The 22,171-nt window shown below is 45.0% G+C and overlaps 1 long non-coding RNA gene across 1 annotated transcript in view; it reads left to right on the top strand.

Moving 5' to 3' along the window:
• Positions 1–11,619, top strand: part of LOC147741911 (uncharacterized) — a 62,750-nt gene extending 51,131 nt beyond the window's left edge. The window contains exon 4 of the long non-coding RNA XR_015299440.1: positions 11,077–11,619. This is a non-coding gene — a long non-coding RNA (uncharacterized LOC147741911). The remainder of the gene's footprint in view (positions 1–11,076) is intronic.
• The last annotated feature ends 10,552 nt before the right edge of the window (positions 11,620–22,171 follow it).

Here is a 22,171-nt window from a genome sequence, read left to right as displayed (position 1 = left end):
AGACCCTATTTGTACGGCTTAAGATGGCAGCAGACAAATGGCTTCAACCGACTGAGAGTACAAAAGAAGAAATCATGGACAGGATTTATCTTGAGCAGTTTCTGGAGGCTCTACCATTTGCCACTCAGCGGTGGTTGAAGCAACATCCTAACCTGACCACCGAGCAAGCTGTCGAGATGGCCAATACCTTTGCAAGAGCTCCCCAGAGGACTCCCTTTATAGTGGAGTCAGACAAACAAAAGCACGTGATTAAACCCGATAGGAGATCCATACGAGTGCCGGAACAGGGGAAGCCCAGAATGTGGAAAACTGAGGCCCTGCCACACAGCGGACCCCAGTGCTTCGACTGTGGAACCTGGGGGCACATCGCCAGACACTGCCCTCGTAGAAAACAAGAGGAGGAGCCCATGGAGGTCGGCTATCTGCCCCGGACTGTACTATACTCAGCCGAGATGGGACAAGCTTACAGAGTGAGTATAAGTATTAACGACCATCCTGTAAAGGCGCTTCTTGACTCGGGATGTAGACAGTCTGTGGTCCAGGCACAACACGTACGACCCCATCAGATTGTCCCCCGAGAATCGGTGTACATAAGGTGCGTCCATGGGGATGTAAAGACATATCCAGTAGCCGTGATCCCCTTGGTACCCCAAAATGGCCGCCCCTCTAGAGTCAAGGTGGGTGTCCTGCCATCCCTCCCCGAGGACTTGATAATCGGAACGGACAACCCTGCCTTTCTTGAGATGTTCAAGCAGAGCCTAAAACCCTCTCCTCTGAGTGAACACCCCTCGACAAAACAGGTCCCCTCGCCTGCCTTGGTGTCCTCAGAACCTTGGGTTTTAGATAGGAGTTTTCAATTCGCTCAATCGAATGATGCAACTTTAATGAACGCATGGGAGAGGGCCCACCAGACACAAGACCAACTCCCCATCACGTATCCCCGCCTGTACATAAAGAATGATCTGCTCTATAGACAGGGGAAGGAAGGTGACCCCGAACAATTGCTAGTCCCTTTGGCCTTCAGGGACCAAGTGCTATTCTATTCACATTCACATTTAGTGGCAGGACATACCGGTGCGGAAAAAACGACCCAGAACTTGTTACAATGCTTCTACTGGCCAGGAATATACAAAGATGCAATGGTATACTGCCAGGAGTGCGACATATGCCAAAAACGTAACATGACTCGTCCCCCTGCTGTTCCCCTTCAACCCCTTCCAATAATCGGAGTGCCCTTCGAAAGAGTAGGGATGGACATCATTGGCCCTCTCCCAAAGACCAGGAAAGGCTACCAATACGTCCTGGTCCTTGTGGATTATTCCACCCGTTTTCCAGAGGCCTTCCCGCTGACTACGACTACCACAAAGAACGTGGCCGACAGGATGTTAGAGTTGTTTTCCCGTGTAGGATTCCCAAAAGAGATCCTAACCGATCAAGGGACCCCCTTTGTTTCACGACTCATGAAGGAAGTGTGTAACCTGCTCAACATACACCAGATAAGAACAGCCGTATACCACCCCCAAACTGATGGCTTAGTTGAACGATATAACCGTACATTGAAAACCACTCTTCGCAAAATGTTAGAGGTGAATGGGTCTGAGTGGGATCAGATTCTCCCCCTGGCACTGTATGTTATTAGGGGGCAAAAGCAAAGTAGCCTGGGCTTCTCGTCTTTTGAGCTATTATACGGCCGGCAACCAAGGTCCCTCTTAGATATGACCAAGGAGGCATGGGAAAAGGAAACCCACGACGACGTGTTGAACACCCTCGAGTATGCCCGAAATCTTAAGTCTAAATTGGGCAAATTACGGGACTTGGCATTCGCCAATCTAGAAAAAAGTCAAATCAGACAAAAGACGGCATACGACAAAGGAAAGAGATGGAGAAGACTCTCGGTGGGGGATTGGGCCCTGGTTTTATTGCTGTCATCAACGCACAAATTCAAAGCCGAGTGGAGTGGGCCCTACCAAGTCATTGGAACAATTGGGAACACAAGCTACAAACTGAAAATACGTGCCAATTCCACTCAAGTGTATCACATAAACATTCTAAAGAAATGGCTAGGTAAAACCCCGGCGGAGGTTCACTTGACAAAACCGGATTGTCCTACACCACTCAACACCATGCAGAGCCTAGTGATCAACGAGGACTTGACTGAGACCGAGAGGAAAGAGTTAGAAGTGACTCTACAAAAACATTCCCATGTCTTCTCCGACATACCAGGAAAAACCCGCATGGCAGAACACTGCATCAATACCATCCCAGGGCGGGTAGTAAAGATTAAACCCTATAGGATTCCTGAGGCTCGGAGGAAGGGCATACAGCAGGAAGTGGAGGAGATGTTGAAACTCGGCGTGATAAGGCCTTCCCACAGCGAGTGGTCCAGTCCCATAGTACTGATCCCAAAACCTGATGGATCAAAGAGGTTTTGTATGGATTTCCGTGCCCTAAACGAAATCTCCACTTTCGACGCATACCCCATTCCACGAGTAGACAAACTAATTGAAAAATTGGGAGAAGCAAAATACATAAGCACGATAGACCTCACAAAAGGGTATTGGCAGGTGCCATTGAAAGAGGAGGACAGGCATAAGACAGCATTCACTACGGACAACGGGAGATATGAATTCACAGTCCTACCCTTCGGACTCCATGGGGCACCCGCGACCTTTCAAAGATTGATGAACACTGTACTGAAAAACCTTTCATCCTTCACATCCGCATACCTGGACGACATAGTCGTCTTCAGCCCGGATTGGAACACTCATCTGACACATTTGCATAGGGTATTCGAAACCCTTACCATGGCCGGGTTAAAAATTAACTCCAAGAAATCCAGGATAGGGTTTCACAAGGTCAAATACCTGGGTTATGTACTCGGTCATGGTATGATAGAACCACAAATCGAAAAGGTCAGAGCCATCATGGAAACCCCATTTCCTCAAAACAAAAGAGAGCTAAGAGCGTTTTTGGGCCTCATCGGTCATTACCGGCGCTTTATCCCGGGATTCGCGGACTTAGCGTCCCCTCTCACGGATGCCCTACAGACCAGGGTGAAACAGTGCGTTCTGAGAAATCCCTCCCCTGCCATGTTGAACGCATTTGTTTCACTGAAAAGAGCGATAACCTCTGCACCGGTTCTCACTTCACCGGACTTCTCGCGGCCCTTTTCTCTGCATACCGATGCCTCTGACTACGGCATAGGAGCAGTACTGTCACAGGAGAGTCCGGACGGTTGCAACCATCCTATCTTGTTTATCAGCAGGAAATTGTTTCCCCGTGAACTCAAATACCCTACTGTTGAGAAGGAGTGCTTGGCCATAAGGTGGGCCGTGGACAAGCTGGCTTATTACCTGGAGGGGCGCCGGTTCTGGTTGTACACGGACCATGCTCCCCTACTCTGGATGGTTCGCAATAGGTCATCCAACGCGAGGGTCATGAGGTGGTTCCTCGCTCTGCAACCTTTCGTGTTCACAATATGCCACAAACGAGGGATTGACAATACCGGGGCGGACTTTCTGTCCCGCAATCCACTTCCCGAGCGGAAGTGTTCAGGGGGGGAGGTGTGTAGCAAGGGCACGGGTTCTCGCCCTACAGGGGGGCCTCCTTTAACGATATGCGACCTCCCCCTCTTGTCTCCACAGGCTCACCTTCCCCTTGGTTGGACACCGGCAGAAAGGTACAGCTGTGATGAGGAGGAAGAAGAAGGATGGGGTCCCTTTAAGTGGACGACGGACCTGATGGAGGAGGAGGAGCCTGTGGACGTTGAAAAAGGCGATCGCAACAGTCCACAGGTGTGTCTATTCACCGGAGGAGCGGACAGAGTGCAGGAGAGCGGAGTGGCGGGAAGCAGCGAGGCGGAGAGGAGTGGAGGAGAGAGTTGGTGGAGCGGAGCGGATCAGGACGGCGGATCAAGAGGATTTACTGAAGCGGACTGGAGAGGCTGCACGAGTTGGATAAGTGAAGAGGACGTGCAGGAAGACCGAGAGCCTGAAGGGGACAAGCAGGAAGCGGACTGCACGAGCCAGGAGACAGCGCCAACGGGGACGGGGAAAGACGAGACGGGAGCTGTGAAGCCAGGAGGCCAACCCCACGAGCCGCCCAGCCGTGCGCCAGGAGGTGTACGGCTAGCTGAGGTACGTGCCAGGGTCCTGGGGGGGTGGAGGAGGAAGGGTAGACGAATCACGTAAGGATAACTCGCCCTGCTAGTAATAACTAAACACGATCCGGCACAGAGCACTTTCCATCCCTAGTCGAGCACTGTTAGAAAACTTGCACTTCTCCCACACGCCCTTCCCTATAAAACCTAAGACTGCGGCCATAATCGCTGACGGTGTCCTCTCTTCTGTTTTCCTTCTTGGTGGCCGGCGAGGGTGTGCAATACGGAGCCTCCGGAGGAGCCCAGCTGTAGGAGGAGGAGCCCCGTCAGGAGGAAAGAGGAGGGAGTTCGCAGGAGGAATCGACAGGACAGGAGCAGGTCCCCCAGAAAGACATTCTTACGAAAGAAATGTACCGATGACTTACTGTCTAGAATAAATACCACTGCTACAAAAACACGCTTGCTTCCAATTCCTGGTCCCGCCGTCACAGTGTACCAATAACCCACGCATCCAGGAGAAGTTGCTAGCAAAAAACCCAGGGTTAAGAGAAGCCATTGAAATAGCCAAATCTGTAGAACACACAGTTAGATGCATTAAGGAGATGAAAACCAATGGGAGGAAGTGGCTTCTGTAAAAGATGAAGAGGATTGTAATGAAGTATGTAAGATTAGGTCTAAAGAAAATTACAGTGTGAAAGGAGAACCAAAGGAGAAGGGTCCTAAGTGCTACAGGTGCGGGACCAATAACCATTTTGCAACCTTTTATCAGTGCCCTGCCAAGTTTGTCATGTGTAAAAGATGTAATAGGAGAGGGCATTTCGCGAGAGTATGTAGAGATGGTGAACAACACACAAGAAATGATGGTAGGAGTATGGAAAAGAGTGCAGCCAGGGAAGTAAAGAGCATAGAACCAAGAAGCGAGAAAATAATTTTGCAGGTAAAAGACATAGATGGTACTGTAAATGCGATTTACCGAAAATGTGATGTCTTCCTCAATGGCAAATGTGTAGAAATGTATGCAGATTCATGCTCGCCTTACACCTTACTGAACCAAGATGATTTTGTGTCCATGAAAAATTGTAATGTAAAACAGTTGAAAATGCCTGACATTTCTCCCACAGGGTATAACAAGGGTAAAATACCATTAGGGGGCATGAAAAATGTTCATCTACGCTTTAAGGACAGGGAAACTTTTGGTCCAGTGTATGTAGTGGAATCAGGATCCAACTTACTGGGATGGGTTCACCAAAAAGAGCTGGGTGTCATCCTAGATCCTAATAGTACTGAACAGGTTTTGCTCACTGACAGGTCCCAGGGAGGTGAAAACATTTGTGATGAATTTGGGCAACTATTCAGGGACGAGCTTGGTTGTCTACACATGTTCCAACACAGAATCAAGTTGAAATATAACGCTAGACCAGTTGTACATAAACTACGCCCTGTGCCCCTCAAGTTGAAGATACCCCTAGAAGAGTAATTGCGCAAACTTTGCGAGTTGGATATAATTGAACCTGTAACCTGCACTGAGTGGTTGGCTCCGATTGTTATCGCAGCCAAAGCCAGTGGGTAAGGTATTCGTCTTTGTGTGGACTTGAGCAGCCTCAACGACAATATATGGGTGGAAAGACATCCCTTGCCCATAATTAACAAGATGCTGAGCACCATGGGTCCAGCTAAATACTTCAGTGCGATTGATCTGTCCATGGCATATCACCAAATTGAACTCCATCCAGAATTGAGGCCCCTCACGGCATTCATCACCCCATTAGGAGCATACATGTTCAAACGGATGCCTTTTGGCCTGGCGTCTGCAGCAGCCATCTTCCAGAAAGCGATGCAGAAGATACTGGAAGGAGTAGAGAACACCATGTGTTTCCAGGACGACATCCTGGTTTATGGCCAAACCGAGGAAGAACATGATGGGATCGTGAGACAGGTGTTCAGCAGACTTATGGAGGCCGGCATGACTGTGATGAAGGAAAAATGTTAAAAAAAAGTGAAGGAAGTTGAGTATTTAGGCCACAAGATCACAGAAGATGGTTTCAGACCGAAGGGCAGTTTAATCCAAGCTGTGAAGGAAGCACCTAGCCCCAAGAACAAAGAAGAACTAAGGTCCTTCTTAGGCCTTTTAGAGTATATGTCAAAGTACGTGGACAATTTTGCGGCCAGGTGTGAGCCCATGAGGGAATTAATGAAGAAAAACAAGGATTTCCAATGGAAAAAAGAGCATGATGCTGTGGTTAAATCACTGAAAGAGGAATTGATAACCTCCCCAGCATTAGGAACATTTGATGCATCAAGGAAAACCATCCTAGCCACAGATGCTTCTAACAAGGGCCTGGTTGCAACACTCATACAAAAGGATGGTAAAGAGGAGAAAATCATTGCGTTTGCATCCCGGAGTCTCACAAACCCAGAACGGAACTATTCCGTCATTGAAAGGGAGGCCCTGGCCTTTTTCTGGGCAGTTAGACATTTCATGTTTTTCTTGTGGGGCTTAAAGTTCTCTATCCGGACCGATCATAAACCCCTCACCTTCATCTTTTCCGTGAAGGGATTAGAGAATTGTACACCTCGCATCAGCAGGTGGATCTTAGGGCTGGAGCACTATAACTTCAAAGTGGAGTATGTGCCAGGAAAGGAGAATAAAATCGCGGATTTCCTGTCAAGGTCACCATTACCGGAGGTGGAGGAAAAAGAAGAAGCCCTCGACAGTCCTATTCTAATGATGGAAACACTGGCTATCACGGAAGAGGAGTGGGGAAAAAGAGACAAAAGATGACAAGGAAATAAACGTGCTGAAGGAGTACATAGAAAAAGGATGGCCAAGCAAGAAGAGTGTACTCGAAGCTAGCATAGAAGAGTATTGGGAATTGAGAAATGAACTAAGTTTCATAAAAGGCAGAATCTATCGTAATCATAGAGTGATTCCTCCCAAAGGACTCAGGAAGAAGGTCATCCACTTGGCACATGAAGGTCACCTAGGGCGCAGCCTTACTAAAGCCAGAGTCAGATCCAGTTTCTGGTTCCCCAGGATGGATGCCATGACTGAACAAGCCGTTAAGGATTGTGGGGCATGCGCTAAAAGCGACAAGTCTAAAGCAGTACAGAAAGCACCAATATCTCCAGTGGAAGTGCCAACCAAACCATGGAGCAAGCTGGCCATGGACATTATCGGGCCTATGCAAGAACTGGGAGAGAGAAGAAGATTCATGCTGGTGTTAATCGATTACACAACCCATTGGATCAAGCAGAAGTTTGTCCACTCTGTCACCACAAGGACAGGGGTTGAGTTCTTGAACAGAGTATTTGTTGAAGAGGGCATTCCAGTGACTTTAGTAACAGATAACGGAGTGCATTTTTGCTCGGAAGAGATGCGTGCATTTCTCAAGGGTTTGGACATCAAACATGAGACCACAGCCTTATATTTCCCTAAAGCCAATGGTCTAGTTGAGCGAGGAAACAGAGTCATAAAGGAACATATCCACTTGGCAGCAACCAACGGGCATGATATAGAAGAGCCCCTTAGAAGGTGTCTGTGGGCGTATCACACCTCACCTAATAAGGTCACAGGCATTTCACCCTTTGTAGCACTACGTGGGCGAGAACCCTGCACCAAGTTGAATCCTAGTTGGCTGAGTGGGGGTGAGCTCAGGGTAGTGGACCAGGAGGCAAGGGCAGAGAAAGTCCAACTCCACCAAGACAGTTAAAAGCGGTGGTATGGCACTAAGCACAGGGTGAAGGATTCCAAGTGGGAGGTAGGTGATAGGGTACAAGTCAGAAAGAACATCAAAGTAGGAGCTACCCAAAGTAAATATTACATGCCTTGTAAAATTGCTAAAGTGCTTAAGAATGTGGTTCAACTTGAGAATGGCCAATGGTGAAGCTTTGACAAAATTGTAAATGTGCATGAGTAATGTTCTGTGTTCATTTTTTTTCCTTTTATGGTGCCATGGTACAGTCCTATCCCACCATGGTGGGGTCCTGTTCCTTGCTCTGTGTCACCCTATGGAAAGGAGATGTGTTGTAATTTAATCTCCCAAATGGTATGTCCCATCCACCCCTTCCCCTATGACCCAGTTGGTATGCTCTGCCCTGAAGCTTGCAATGGAATGTTCGGACACTCTCCAGTGAGGAAAGTGGATGGTTAATAAACGGACCTACTTACACTGTTGTCCTGGTCATTGACATTTATTATTTTAACAGTTATCAAGCATAACATCCAACAAGAAATGGGCCTGGTTCTCCATTTTTCCCAATAGTTTTGAGACATCTTTACCAGCGTGAATGCAGCATGAGAGAGAGAGAAACTAAAAGTCCTTGCCTAAGGATTGAGAGACATATAGCCAACAGATCACCACACTTAAAGCAAGATTAACACCTGTATGAAATCTCTTGACGGCGCCCTCAGCCTTTGAATCTGCAGGGCTTGAAAGGACAAAATTCTCAGTGAGAAGGGATGGTTTACCCAATAAATACGCTAGACGGAGGTCCACCACCCATCATTGAGGCAGAACAGTCTCTCATTTTGCCAAAGGATCAAGTTTCCCCTATGAATATAGGAACTGAGAGTCTGGCAGGGTCCTTCCATTCTCTCTTCAAGATATTTTAAAAAGTAAAAATCACAGGCACCCTGGGAGAAGAGGGTTAATGGAACTGATGAAACTGCTCCCCACTTGTGCTTCACTAATCCTGCTCCACAGGCAGCTGAAGATTGTGAGAGAGGTGGGAGACCACCAACTTCAGCTTCTCTATTAAAATACATTTCGGTCTAGGATCAGACTGATCAACCAGAACACCTGCCACTTCTTCATCATACTCTGGAGAAGCCCAGGAGGAGCAGGAGGACAGAGATAGAAGCAGGATCTGCCTGGAGACAGGAGAATCCAGAGGCAAATAATTCTTCTTACAGTGGCGATTATATGTCTCAAAAAGGCACCTTGCAATCTTCTGCAGATCCTTATCAGACACAGAGGAATCCCTGGATCCTTGTCCCCTGTTCTTGACTCAATGTAGGTATCTCTCAGTGACAGGAGGAGAACAGTGTGACTTCCTGAGACGCTTCCCCATTAAAGCCGCAAGTAGGCACCGGTGAGATGGTCCACTTAAATACCCACCTGGGTCCATAACTGAAAGGCCCACCAAGTACCTGATCAATATTAAATGACAAGCAAACATCCAGACACCTAAGGTTTCTCTTAAAGTGAGTTCCCAAGGGGCAGGGTTTACTCTAATGCTTATATTCCGCCCAGCACACAAAGCCAAGGTTTCACGTTCTCAGTTTTTACTTGCCAAAAGGTCATCTATATTGTTTTAGCTGCCATGATGCCACTTTCTCTATATATATAATATATTCTGTATATGGTAATGGTTTAAAGGTGTGACTGTATTGATTTAATGTTATGTCACCTTAGAACGTGATCTTGTAGGATAACTCACCCTGTTTAGCTCTCTATAGTTTTGATGCACTGTTACTTTTTTGTGCTATATATCACCTGTGTTCTTGCAATATAGATGCTCAATGGTTCAGATCGTAGTTATTTCTTTTATTTTTTAACTTTAGATTTTTTGATGTACTTTTATGGTTGCGTATGTAGCCAATAAAAAACTTGTTTGTATTTGAACTGTCTTTACTCGACCCCTCCCTTTGCGTCTTTATATTTCTTTTCAAGAGGAGCATATTAGAACTCTATCAGAGTAGAAAGGAAGCTACATCAGCCATAGGGACCACATATGCAGACACTACCGAGAAGTAGGTTCTACTACGTGGCACCCTTGGCCATCAAGAAACTATCTAGAATGAAGCGCCACTATAATTAAACAAACTGTTCAATTCCTAAAAGAACGAATGCAGTATTTGACATAAGTAAGAGAAGCGCTCGTAGCCCACCATCCCCTCAGAGCCACAACAGGGGAGCGAAGAGGACTCTTGCACCCTGAGCCGGTGTACTGCCACCGAGGGGAGATTTAAACCAACAATTAACAAACATTAGGAGCAAAGTTTAACAAAATAAAATAGAACTTTCTTACCACTAAACAATGTCTTCGATATAGGGGACTCAGGGGCTCATTAGGATGGTGGATGGACTGGAGTCCGTCTGTCATCCTGTGGTAAATTGGGACCGCCCGCAATATATGCTGTGGTCTCACATACCAAATCAGGATGCAAGCAACACCATGGCGGTCGCATTTTGGTTTTTAACATTACAGCGGATTATCCACACAGCAGCCCCCGTCGCGAAGCGAAAAACCATGTTGTGCATTTCACTGCACTACTTGGCAGGCACCACACGGCGCCTGCCAAGTAGTGTTGTTAAATGAAGGGGGGTACCATGGTTACCCCTAAAGTGTACCCTCACTTCCCCCAACACATGGGGGCCCGTAATGGGACCCCCTAAGTAATCACCACATGCCTCTATGCCGCCATGGAAAGGCCTGGAATTACCACCATCATAATTTGGTGGACGGTGCCTACTAGGCACCACCACCATTTTATGGTCCCTGGACCATCCGCCAGGCAATCTGAATGATTGCTTATGGCGGACAAGTGGCGGACAGTTTTTTAGTCCGCCACGGTCAAGAGACGATTCCCCTGGCTATCCTAATGCGGAGGGGGAAACTGGCAGTCGGCGGACGGGAGGCCCGCCGCCGCACGGCTGGCTATGGCGGTCCTTCCACCATCCTAATCAACCCCTCATTACCCCCTTGCAAAGCCCCACAGCCCTCAGGAACTGACAAGGGCACAACAAAAGAATAGGTAGTGCTGGGGAATAGCCTGGGAATTTATGGGTAAATCCCTATTGCAGGGATAGAAAGAGAAAACCGCTGTAGGAAGTGTGAGCAGCACTGGAGAATGGGCACAATGGGAGGAGGAAGGAGAAGAGGAGGAAATACCATATTTCATTCCCAATTCATGTCCTTTCCTTGCTGAAACAAATGCAAATATAATGAACTAATTAGATTGTTGTTTTTTACAGTGGAATATAAAAGATGCACAACGATGGCAGATTGTAATGGCCACAAACCCCCTGTCGAACTCTTGATGGATTACGGCTACAAGTTCACCTGTTGTTCTGATGACTTGTGCAACAATGCACCGGTGACACAAATATGGACTCCAAAGTAACAGCCATCCTAGATTCGGAGCAAACAACAACAGTTAAACAAGTTGGTCTCTGAGTTTAAATCAAGCATGCGGTACACTTCTGCCCTCATGTCAAGAATACAATTCTATAGTTTTCTTTGTCAAAGAAATTACGTTATTGAATAAGTATTCAACAATATATCCAGCATGTTTCTTGAAAGACCCCATAGCTTGTTTTCTTGAAATGTGCAAATTCCAATTCTATCATTTTAAATGATTATTTTTTGCTAGACTTCCTTTCTGCTTCTTCTCTGTAACAGTGTTAACTATTGAAAGTTCTTTCTGACTGTGCAGCGGCTTAGACAATGTAGGATTGTATTTTTCCCACCAATTATATTTTCTCCATAAACTTAGCTTTTGTGATTAAACTCTCAATATTAACCTGAAAAGAAAGTAATTGTCTTGATTCAGACTCTCTGAGCATGGTAGCGTGGTTGAATGAATGGATGATGGGAATGTAAGAATGTGTCAATGGATGAGAATCTCACTGAGAGCCTGGTGAGGGAGTGCATGAATTAATTCATCGATGAATTCTCGAAGAAGTGACTGCATGGATGATGGAGGATGAAAATGGTGACCATAAATTGATGGATGGATTCGTGAGTATACGGATAGACTCTCTCAGCATTTTATTATTAAAATACTACAAATTACTAATATTATGTTAGCTCAAAAGTTATAACAGGATACAGCACCAAAGTGCCAAGAATGCCCACAAAATATTAAGAATTACTACCATGATGCATGTGCAAGCATAAGAAAGAGGTGAACAACACTCTCAAGAATGCCCCCAGTTTGCCAAGAATCATCACCATTTCATGTTCAGATTTGTTCACTCAACCCTTCATGTATTGTCAGGCTTTCTCCATCACTCATTATTCAAAACAGAATTCTTAGATCCCCCATTACTCAGTAATCATTATTGCAAGTTGATGTTTGTACCACAACTAATTAACATTGACTGAATGCTGGGATTTGGACTCGCAAAACTAGAGCATCTGTTCAGATTCCCACCAACATTAGTGCTGTTGGAAGTGTCATTATCTTGTACGGTACCACAGTTTGCAGGAGTCCATCCCAACAGCCTGTGGCTCCTTTGCTTCCCTTTAAGGTGGGAGAACAATTGGGAACTTATTTATGAGAGCCCTGCTTCATGTGTCTACGTAAAGTGGTACATGTGTGATGCAGGGCTCTCATAAAGATTTATGAAGCCATGGAAAGCCACCCTCATAAATCATGAGTAAGGTGACGCAGCGCAGATCACAGAGTTGTCTTACTCTGCACCCAGGAGGCGTTCCATGGGCGTCGCGTTGGGTTTTCCTGTGCAACACCCAAGGAATTTGATGCCGCCCCAGATATACAAAGTGATGTAAACCTGCAGAAGAGTCAAATCCATACGCCTTGCAAGATGAGGCATAACAAGGAGAAATATGTGAATTTGGCACAAAAACAATCCTCCCTGCCACAGAGACACTTTGAACAATGGTGCAAGGGTGCTGGCATGTGTCCTAGGGGCCGATTACAATGGTGTAACACGGCAGTGGCGACCGTCATGCCATCGTAACCTGATTTACCCACTGCCAGATTACAATGACGGTGGGTAATGCAGTGGACAGAAAGTCCGTCTGCCGCTTTTCCCCCTATCGGTACAAAAGGGGGTGGTGATGGACGGAGCATCTGAATCAATCAAACACTCACACCCAGTCAAAAGATCTGGGTTTAATCCATCACCGTTCTTTAGCCCACTCTGCCACCCCAGTTCAGACATGGCTGTATGCAAATCAGTCTGACCCTGTGCCTCATGGGAACAGTCTAGCCCGAACTGCCAAGCCATGTCTTCCCTGGACCGGAAACAAGCTTCCGAGGACCGGTTTCTGGCATTCCAGCCGTCTTCAGCCCGGCTTGCTTGAATCCAGTGGCAAAGTGAGCAAAGGACTCACGTCTGAGCATACCCTGCCAACCTTACGGCGGCCAAAAGCGGTACAAAAGGGGGTGGTGATGGACGGAGCATCTGAATCAATCAAACACTCACACCCAGTCAAAAGATCTGGGTTTAATCCATCACCGTTCTTTAGCCCACTCTGCCACCCCAATTCATACATGGCTATATGCAAATCAGTCTGACCATGTGCCTCATGGGAACAGTCCAGCCAAAACTGCCTAGCCATGTCTTCCCTGGACCGGAAACAAGCTTCAGAGGACCAGTTTCTGGCATTCCAGCCGTCTTCAGCCCGGCTTGCTTGAATCCAGTGGCAAAGTGAGCAAGGGACTCACGTCTGAGCATACTCTGCCACACTTACGGCGACCAAAAGTGGTACAAAAGGGGGTGGTGATGGACGGAGCATCTGAATCAATCAAACACTCACATCCAGTCAAAAGATCTGGGTTTAATCCATCACCGTTCTTTAGCCCACTCTGTCACCCCAGTTCAGATATGGCTATATGCAAATCAGTCTGACCCTGTGCCTCATGGGAACAGTCGAGGCCGAACTGCCAAGCAAGTCTTCCCTGGACCGGAAACAAGCTTCCGAGGACCGGTTTCCGGCATTCCAGCCGTCTTCAGCACGGCTTGCTTGAATCCAGTGTGAGCAAGGGACTCACTGTTGGAAATGTATTCTTGTTGACTCGAGCTGTCACGAGCGTTCAGGCATGTCTGGCTGCTCGTGACAAGCTCGTGTTCTCTAACCTTCTTGTTATGTTTTGAAACACCGAGAATGTCATCGTTGTAATACATCTGTTGGGCTGGCATTACTAGCCTGATTCTTAAGACGTGAGCATCTAATAAACTCCGTCTCTGACTACAACTTCTTTTGCGTCCTTCTTTGACTTTCCTACACTGGCGACGAGCGGGAGCTTCATCACCTGCGCCTAAGACTTTTGGATTATTTATTTTTATTGATATTCCGAATATTTTTTTTTTTGGAAATCTCCGGCGCTACCAGAACAGCGTTGGATTATGGCTGTTTAAGGGAAGCGGAAGGACCATTGGATTGTTGCGCTTTAGAAGGAAGTTGAACGACCTTCACTCGTTTAAAGAATTTTTTTTAAAATCGTCATTTCTTACTTTGTTCACTTCGACTGGCATTCTTTGAATTCTTGCTGCAGACGTCAGTGCGCTCCATTCGAAATTGCGCAATCCTACGTTCAAGCATCGCGCGACCTTGCCGGTTTTCCTTCGCGCAAACAAGAACCAGAAATCGATCGTTTCTTTTTCTAAAGTACTTTGGAGATTCTTCCAGCCTACAATCGAACAACTACTGAAACTCAACTAAAGATAACTATAAGCAAACACAAAATAACTTTATATATATATTTTTTTTTCTTTCTCTTTTCTCCTTTAACTGTATTGCATGATTTTGGTCACTATTTATTTGCATTTTACACTTATTTATGAATTACAATGCATTTATTTTCCTTAAGTGCTCATACATAGTTGGTTAATAGTAATAAGTGCATTCAGAGTGTATAAATACTTAAAGTAACATGTCTGGTATTGTACCACCTCCCTCATTTTTGTCAGCACCTGGAGAGCCACCCATGGCTTGGGAGATTTGGGAACCTGTCTTTTTGGCTTATGTTGACGTATTAGAAGAAGGGGAGTGTGAACCAGAAAGGAAATTGTCCTTGTTAAAACATTGTTTAGGCGGCATTGCTTTGAAGGAATTTAAAACTTTACCTGTTTTAGTGAACCCTGGAGAAATAGATGTGTATGAATATGCTTCACAACAGTTATGTTTGAGATATGGGAAAAAGAAGAACGTGGTCATGGAGAGGTTTATATTTTACTCTCGGAAACAACGTTCTGATGAACCTGTTGAGGATTTTGTCTCAGCCTTAAGATCGTTGGCTGTGACATGTGATTTCGAACATATCTCTTATGAGCAAGTTTTAAGGGACCAGATTTTAATGAGAACTAATAACAAAAAAGTGCAAGAACGTCTTTGGACAACCTCTGATATGTCTCTCAACAATGCCATAGACATTGCTAAGTCCATAGAACATTCAGAAAAGTTTGTTAAAGAAATCAGAGGTAATGACAAGAGTGATGTTTTCAGTGTATCTAAAGACAGGGATAAGTTTAAGAAGAGTTTTTCGCAGAGAAATGAGTTTTCTGCTAAGACCGATAACAAATATAGGAATCAGAAATATGACAAAAGAACCACTAAACTATTGTGTTTTAGGTGTGGAAGTGATGGACATTTAGCAGATAATAAGAATTGTCCAGCAATAGGCAAAACTTGTTCAAAGTGCTATAAAAAAGGTCATTTTACCAAGTATTGTAAATCCACACCAGGGAAGATGAATTGTGTACATGAATGCTGTGAAGAGTCTCAATCAGATGATGAAGGAACTTTTCAAGTTAACACCGTTATCAATGTTTGTGAAGATGGTGATTGCAAAAAATTTCCATCTTGTTTTATAACCATTGATAATGTGAGTTTAGAAATTTTTGTAGACTCATGTGCTTGGTACACTTTAATTTCCTTAAACGTCTTTAAAGATAAATTTCCGAATAAGAATCTAATTGACTCTGATGTTTCCCCTGGTGGTTATACGGGTCACAGAATTGACTTAATTGGCTATTTCATAGCAGATATACAATTTTCTGGGAACCACATTTCAGGGAAGATTTATGTGTCAAGATCTGGTCTGTCACTTTTGAGTTGGCCACACCAATATCAATTGGGAATGAAAATTGATCCAAGGGCTGATCCTCCCGTATATGTGGTGCAACCTGTGAGTGTATTTAGTGTCTCTGGGGACAGTTCCTTACTTGTTGAGGATTTACGCCAATCTTTTCCTACGGTGTTCAGTGGTACCTTGGGTCGGTACAAGGGTTTTGAACATGTCATCAGATTGAATGAGAATTCCATTCCTGTAAGACACAGAGTAAAAAATGTTCCTTTATCCTATAGAGTCAAACTTAAGGATATGCTAAAAGATTTGTGTGAGAAGAAGATCATTGAACCTATTGAGTCGTCACCTTGGGTTTCTCCGATCGTTATTTCGATTAAATCCAATGGTGAACTTAGGCTATGCATTGATCTTCGCAGTGTCAATAACGCCATTTGGGTTGATTCGCACCCTTTACCAAACCTCCATGAGATGGTGTCAACATTGGCTGGTGCACAAGTTTTTTCATGTGTTGACCTAGCCAGTGCTTACCACCAGGTTGTGCTTGCTGAAGAGTCCAAAAATATTACTGCCTTTATCACACCTGAAGGGTTATATAGATTTTGTCGTATGCCCTTTGGACTGGCTAGTGCTGCCTCTGTGTTCCAGAGGTTAATGAGAGATACCCTGGAAGGTTTGAATGGTGCCATAGCATTCCAGGACGACATTTTAGTGCATGGGAAGGATGACTATGAGCATGACAATAATCTAAGGTGTGTGATTGCTGCTTTAGCACAGAAGGGTCTTACACTTCGTCTTGATAAGTGCAAATTTAGGCAAAAGGAGGTAGAATATCTTGGACACACCATTAGTGGAATGGGAATCAAACCGAAAAAGAATCATGTTAAGAGCATTGTAGATGCTCCCGTGCCTACGTCAAAAGAGCAACTGGTGGCTTTTTTAGGCCTTATTGAATTTTATGCAAAGTTCATCCCAAATTTTTCAGTGAAAGTTGATCCGTTCAGATGTCTTTTGAAAAAAAACGCAAAGTTTGTGTGGACTGATGTAATGACACAAGCCTTTGAATCTCTAAAATTGTTTATTGTGAATGCTTCTTGTTTAAAACCTTTTGTCATTGGTGTGAAATGCATCATCATGGTAGACGCCAGCTCCTCTGGCTTAGGTGGAGTTCTTTTGCAGAAAGATTGTGAGAAAGAATGGGTTGTGGCCTATGCATCTAGGGCTTTACGTGATGCTGAAAAGAATTACTCCGTTATAGAAAGGGAGTTACTGGCATGTGTTTGGGGTGCTGAACATTTCAGACCTTTTTTGTGGGGGACTAAATTTTTGATAAAAACCGATCACAAGCCTTTGGTGTACCTCATGGCTCCGGGTGGAGGAAGAACTATGTCAGCACGCCTTGCTAGATTAGCTTCTAGGTTGCAATCCTTTCAATACTCAATCGAATATGTTCAAGGAAAGGCGAATGTTCATGCGGATTGCATGTCCAGACTGATTTCTGAATCTGATGCTTCAGAAGTTGTGCATGAAGAAGAGTGTGAGGTTGCCTTCAATTTTAAAGATGTCAATTCTGTGTGCAGCGAACATTTCTCTTTACAAGAGGATGTTTGGATGGAAGAGATGGATAAAGATTTGGAGTTAAGCTGTGTAAAGAAGTACCTCATACAGGGTTTTCCTGAACAGAGGAAGTTATCTGGTAACATGATGGGTTTTTTTAAGGTCCAGGAGGAACTTGCTGTCGAAAATGGTTTGATTCTTCGTGGCGACAAGATTGTTCCACCTTTTCAACTTAGGAATTCCCTACTTGAAATTGCGCATGAAGGACATCTGGGGATTTCTTTTACCAGGAGGCGTCTGAAGGAGTCTTTTTGGTGGCCAGGTATTGACTCGTGCGTTGAACATTTTGTGCGGAAGTGTACCCAATGTTCAAACAGTGATAAATCTGCAGTTGCTTTACGCCCTGAGCCATGTCCCATTGATTTACCCTTAGGGCCCTGGCGGAAATTGGGGTTAGACATCATTGGGCCTTTCAGTTGTTTACCAAAGCAAGAGGCTTTCGGCATTGTACTCATAGACTATTTTTCTAAATGGCCTGAGGTCAAAATGGTTAGGGAAGTTACTTCGAATCAAGTCATAGAATTCTTAGATGAGACCTTTTGTAGGGAAGGGATTCCCCAGGAAATTGTGACTGACAATGGGCCACAGTTTGTGAGTAAGGAGATAGAGCTTTTCTTTGCTAAATGTGGTATTGTCCATAGGAAGATCGCAGTTTTCCATCCTGAAGCGAATGGTCAGGTTGAACGCTTCAACCGTGTGGTCAAAGAAGCCATACAGCTTTCTATCAAAGGTAATCTAAACTGGAGGAATGCTTTGCAATCCATGTTATTGGCTTATAGAACTTCTCCCAATTCTGTGACCTTGGTCACCCCTTTTGAGCTTCTGAGAGGGCGGAAGCCCAGCACCAAGCTAGTCCCTTGGTGGCTAAAAAAAAATTTAGCTGGTTTCGAAAATTGTTCTAAAGTTGATTTTGAAGCTGTCCTACACAGGGTTCAGTCATATAAGGAAAGGATGAAACGTGATATGGCCAAAAGGATTGGTTCTACGTCTAGTCGTTCTATCAAGGTGGGCGACCTTGTTCGCATTAAAAAGAAAGAGGGTGTGAGTAAAGGTTTTCCTGTTTGGTCAAATCCCAAGAAGGTTGTTGAAGTCTTTAGAAATGCAGTCAGGCTTGATGGTGGTTCTGTCTGGAACTTGAGCAGGGTTTCCTTGTTCAATGGTCCTTTTCAATTGATGGAAGATTCGGACAGCAGTGTTTTTTATGATGTTGAAAGAATGACTGATAATGGCGAGTGCTCTCACATGAGTGATAATGGCGAATGCCCTCAAGCTGTGCGTGATTCTGACAACACCAGAGCCGTACGCTCACATCGCTTACCTGCCAGGTTTAATGATTTTGTGATGAATTGATCTTGGTTTTTTTTTTTTTTGTTGTTTTTTTTTCTCTTTTAAGGGGGGAAGGTGTGTTGGAAATGTATTCTTGTTGACTCGAGCTGTCACGAGCGTTCAGGCATGTCTGGCTGCTCGTGACAAGCTCGTGTTCTCTAACCTTCTTGTTATGTTTTGAAACACCGAGAATGTCATCGTTGTAATACATCTGTTGGGCTGGCATTACTAGCCTGATTCTTAAGACGTGAGCATCTAATAAACTCCGTCTCTGACTACAACTTCTTTTGCGTCCTTCTTTGACTTTCCTACACTCACGTCTGAGCATACCCTGCCACACTTACGGCGGCCAAAAGTGGTACAAAAGGGGGTGGTGATGGACGCTGGATTTGAATCAATCAAACACTCACACCCAGTCAAAAGATCGGGGTTTAATCCATCACCGTTCTTTAGCCCACTCTGCCACCCCAGTTCAGACATGGCTATATGCAAATCAGTCTGACCCTGTGCCTCATGGGAAAATTCCAGCCCGAACTGCCAAGTCATGTCTTCCCTGGACCGGAAACAAGCTTCCGAGGACCGGTTTCCGGCAATCCAGCCGTCTTCAGCCCGGCTTGCTTGAATCCAGTTGCAAAGTGAGCAAGGGACTCACGTCTGAGCATACCCTGCCACACTTACGGTGGCCAAAAGCGGTACAAAAGGGGGTGGTGATGGACGGAGCATCTGAATCAATCAAACACTCACACCCAGTCAAAATATCTGGGTTTAACCTATCACCGTTCTTTAGCCCACTCTGCCACCCCAGTTCAGGCATGGATATATGCAAATCAGTCTGACCCTGTGCCCCATGGGAACAGTCCAGCCTGAACTGCCAAGCCATGTCTTCCCTGGACTGGAAACAAGCTTCCGAGGACCGGTTTCTGGCATTCCAGCCGTCTTCAGCCCGGCTTGCTTGAATCCAGTGGCAAAGTGAGCAGGGGACTCACATCTGAGCATACCCTGCCAAACTTACAGCGGCCAAAAGTGGTGCAAAAGGGGGTGGTGATGGATGGAGCATCTGAATCAATCAAACACTCACACCCAGTCAAAAGATATGGGTTTAATCCATCACCGTTCTTTAGCCCACTCTGTCACCCCAGTTCAGACATGGCTATATGCAAATCAGTCTGGCCCTGTGCCTCATGGGAACAGTCCAGCCTGAACTGCCAAGCATGTCTTCCCTGGACCGGAAACAAGCTTCCGAGGACCGGTTTCTGGTAATCCAGCCGTCTTCAGCCCGGCTTGCTTGAATCCAGTGGCAAAGTGAGCAAGGGACTCACGTCTGAGCATACCCTGCCACAGTTACGGCGGCCAAAAGCGGTACAAAAGGGGGTGGTGATGGACAGAGCTTCTGAATCAATAAAACACTCACTCCCAGTCAAAAGATCTGGCCGCCCCAAGTGTGGCAGGGTATGCTCAGACTTGAGTCCCTTGCTCACTTTGCCTCTGGATTCAAGCAAGGCTGGAATGCCAGAAATCGGTCTCGGTCAATAATAAAATGTTAATAACTTTTTTGAAATGTAAAAATGAATATAACTTTAATTACAAGTAATTTAAAACATTTTATAATTTTTTAGTAATTTTTATTACACAATATATCCTTATAAACGTTATAATTTCAGTGATTAAGAAGTACGGTAATGTTTTTTTGTTTTACATGTAAAATAAATATGTTAAATTATTTTCAACTTATATTGTAATCAAAATATTTTTATTATTATTCTTTTTTATATTTAATAAACTTTAAATCGTTCCCCTAAAATGTATAACAGGGAAATATCCATCCTGATGACAGATATCTATGTTTACATGTGAAATGTTGAAAGGAGTAACTTTACACTAAATTAGGCTCTATCCTCTTCCCTTTTGAGTGACTTTACAATTGCAAATGTTGACTTCACAAAAGAAGCAAAGTTATTTAAATATGTATGTTTAAACATACACATAAAGATTTACTCATGTGTACATTTATACCTTTGTGAATAGCGCCCTAGCAATCCAATGCTGCAGACAAAGGAATCAGTGAAGTTCCAAAGTGTGCCACAAGGACTTGAACCACAAGTAAAGGTCTATGAGGCCACGGCTCCAGGCAGAGAGACATGTGAAGTGGAAAAAGGATAACTACTATGCTACAGAGGATACTATCCCAGCCACCTAATAAGCTGATTTCTGGCATAAGGGTGGCCTGCTTTCTAATCCCTGGGTGACCACTTGAGCAAAGCATCACCCGTCTCCCCAAAGATGATGTATGAGAGATGTCTTCTGGTCACAGGAATCGAAGTTTTCACTAATTACTTTGTCATGTAAATGTAAATAGATACTTGTATAGCGAACTACTCACCCACAAGGGTCTCAAGGCGCTTGTACAAATGGAACCCATCCTGGATTTCCCTGTGAGATAACCCGTACTGGGCACCCCCAAGGTGGAGGCCAGGCATCCTTAGCGTTGTGGGGGCCGTTGTGGAGATTAAGCAAGCTATTGCCCAGAGTGGGACTCCATGATTGGAATAGGCACCGAGGCGAGAATTATTAGGTCCGTGGAATTTTTGAGTCCAAGACCCACCGAGGCGGGGAAGTGAACCCTGGTCCCGGGCTAGACCTCTGCATCAGGGTCTGCCGCTCTAACCATTGAGCCACACTTCTCCATGACTTGTGCTGCAGCTTCCCATGTTCTATATATGAGGTCATAACCTCTCCAATTGATAACGTAATAAAGGAACGAAGCATATCATATAGTACATGTTCATTCCCACTGATTGTTAAGAACTCATTTTAGACTGAATCCTGTGTTTGTATGAGTAGGCTTAAATAAAGCTAAACGATACGATGAAGAATTAGAGTGTTAAGTGTGGGCTGCAACTTGATTGACTATCTCTCATCAATGTGATTGGGTTTCCTGGAGTGAGGCTGTAACTTTTACTTTCTCTTCAACTGACTTTATTTGTTAGTAACCTGACCTTGCCTCTGATGCAACACCAGGGACATGAAGGCCTGATTTAGAGCCTGTGGATGTGGTTTCGCTGTCAAAAGAAAACTGTTCAAACATCTCCTGGTTTGGTGATTCGCAAACCCAATATAGAGTTTGGCAGTTTGATGAACGAAAATCACCAGTCTGTCTCCTTACCTCATTACTCTTCATCTGTTGACTTGGGTATAGGCATGACATTGTGGGTGGTCCAACAGAAAACTAATATACCGCCTGCCATATTTACGCTATCATTTCTGTTGATGGAAACATGGTAGTTTAACCTGCACACTTGAGCAGGAGGAAGAAAGGGATAAATAACCAAGGCCAGCCCACAACCCTGATA

The sequence above is a fragment of the Lissotriton vulgaris genome, chromosome 1_1 (assembly GCF_964263255.1).
Source record: "Lissotriton vulgaris chromosome 1_1, aLisVul1.2, whole genome shotgun sequence".
NCBI classification, from domain to species: domain Eukaryota; kingdom Metazoa; phylum Chordata; class Amphibia; order Caudata; family Salamandridae; genus Lissotriton; species Lissotriton vulgaris.
This window is presented reverse-complemented; position numbering and strand designations above follow the sequence as displayed.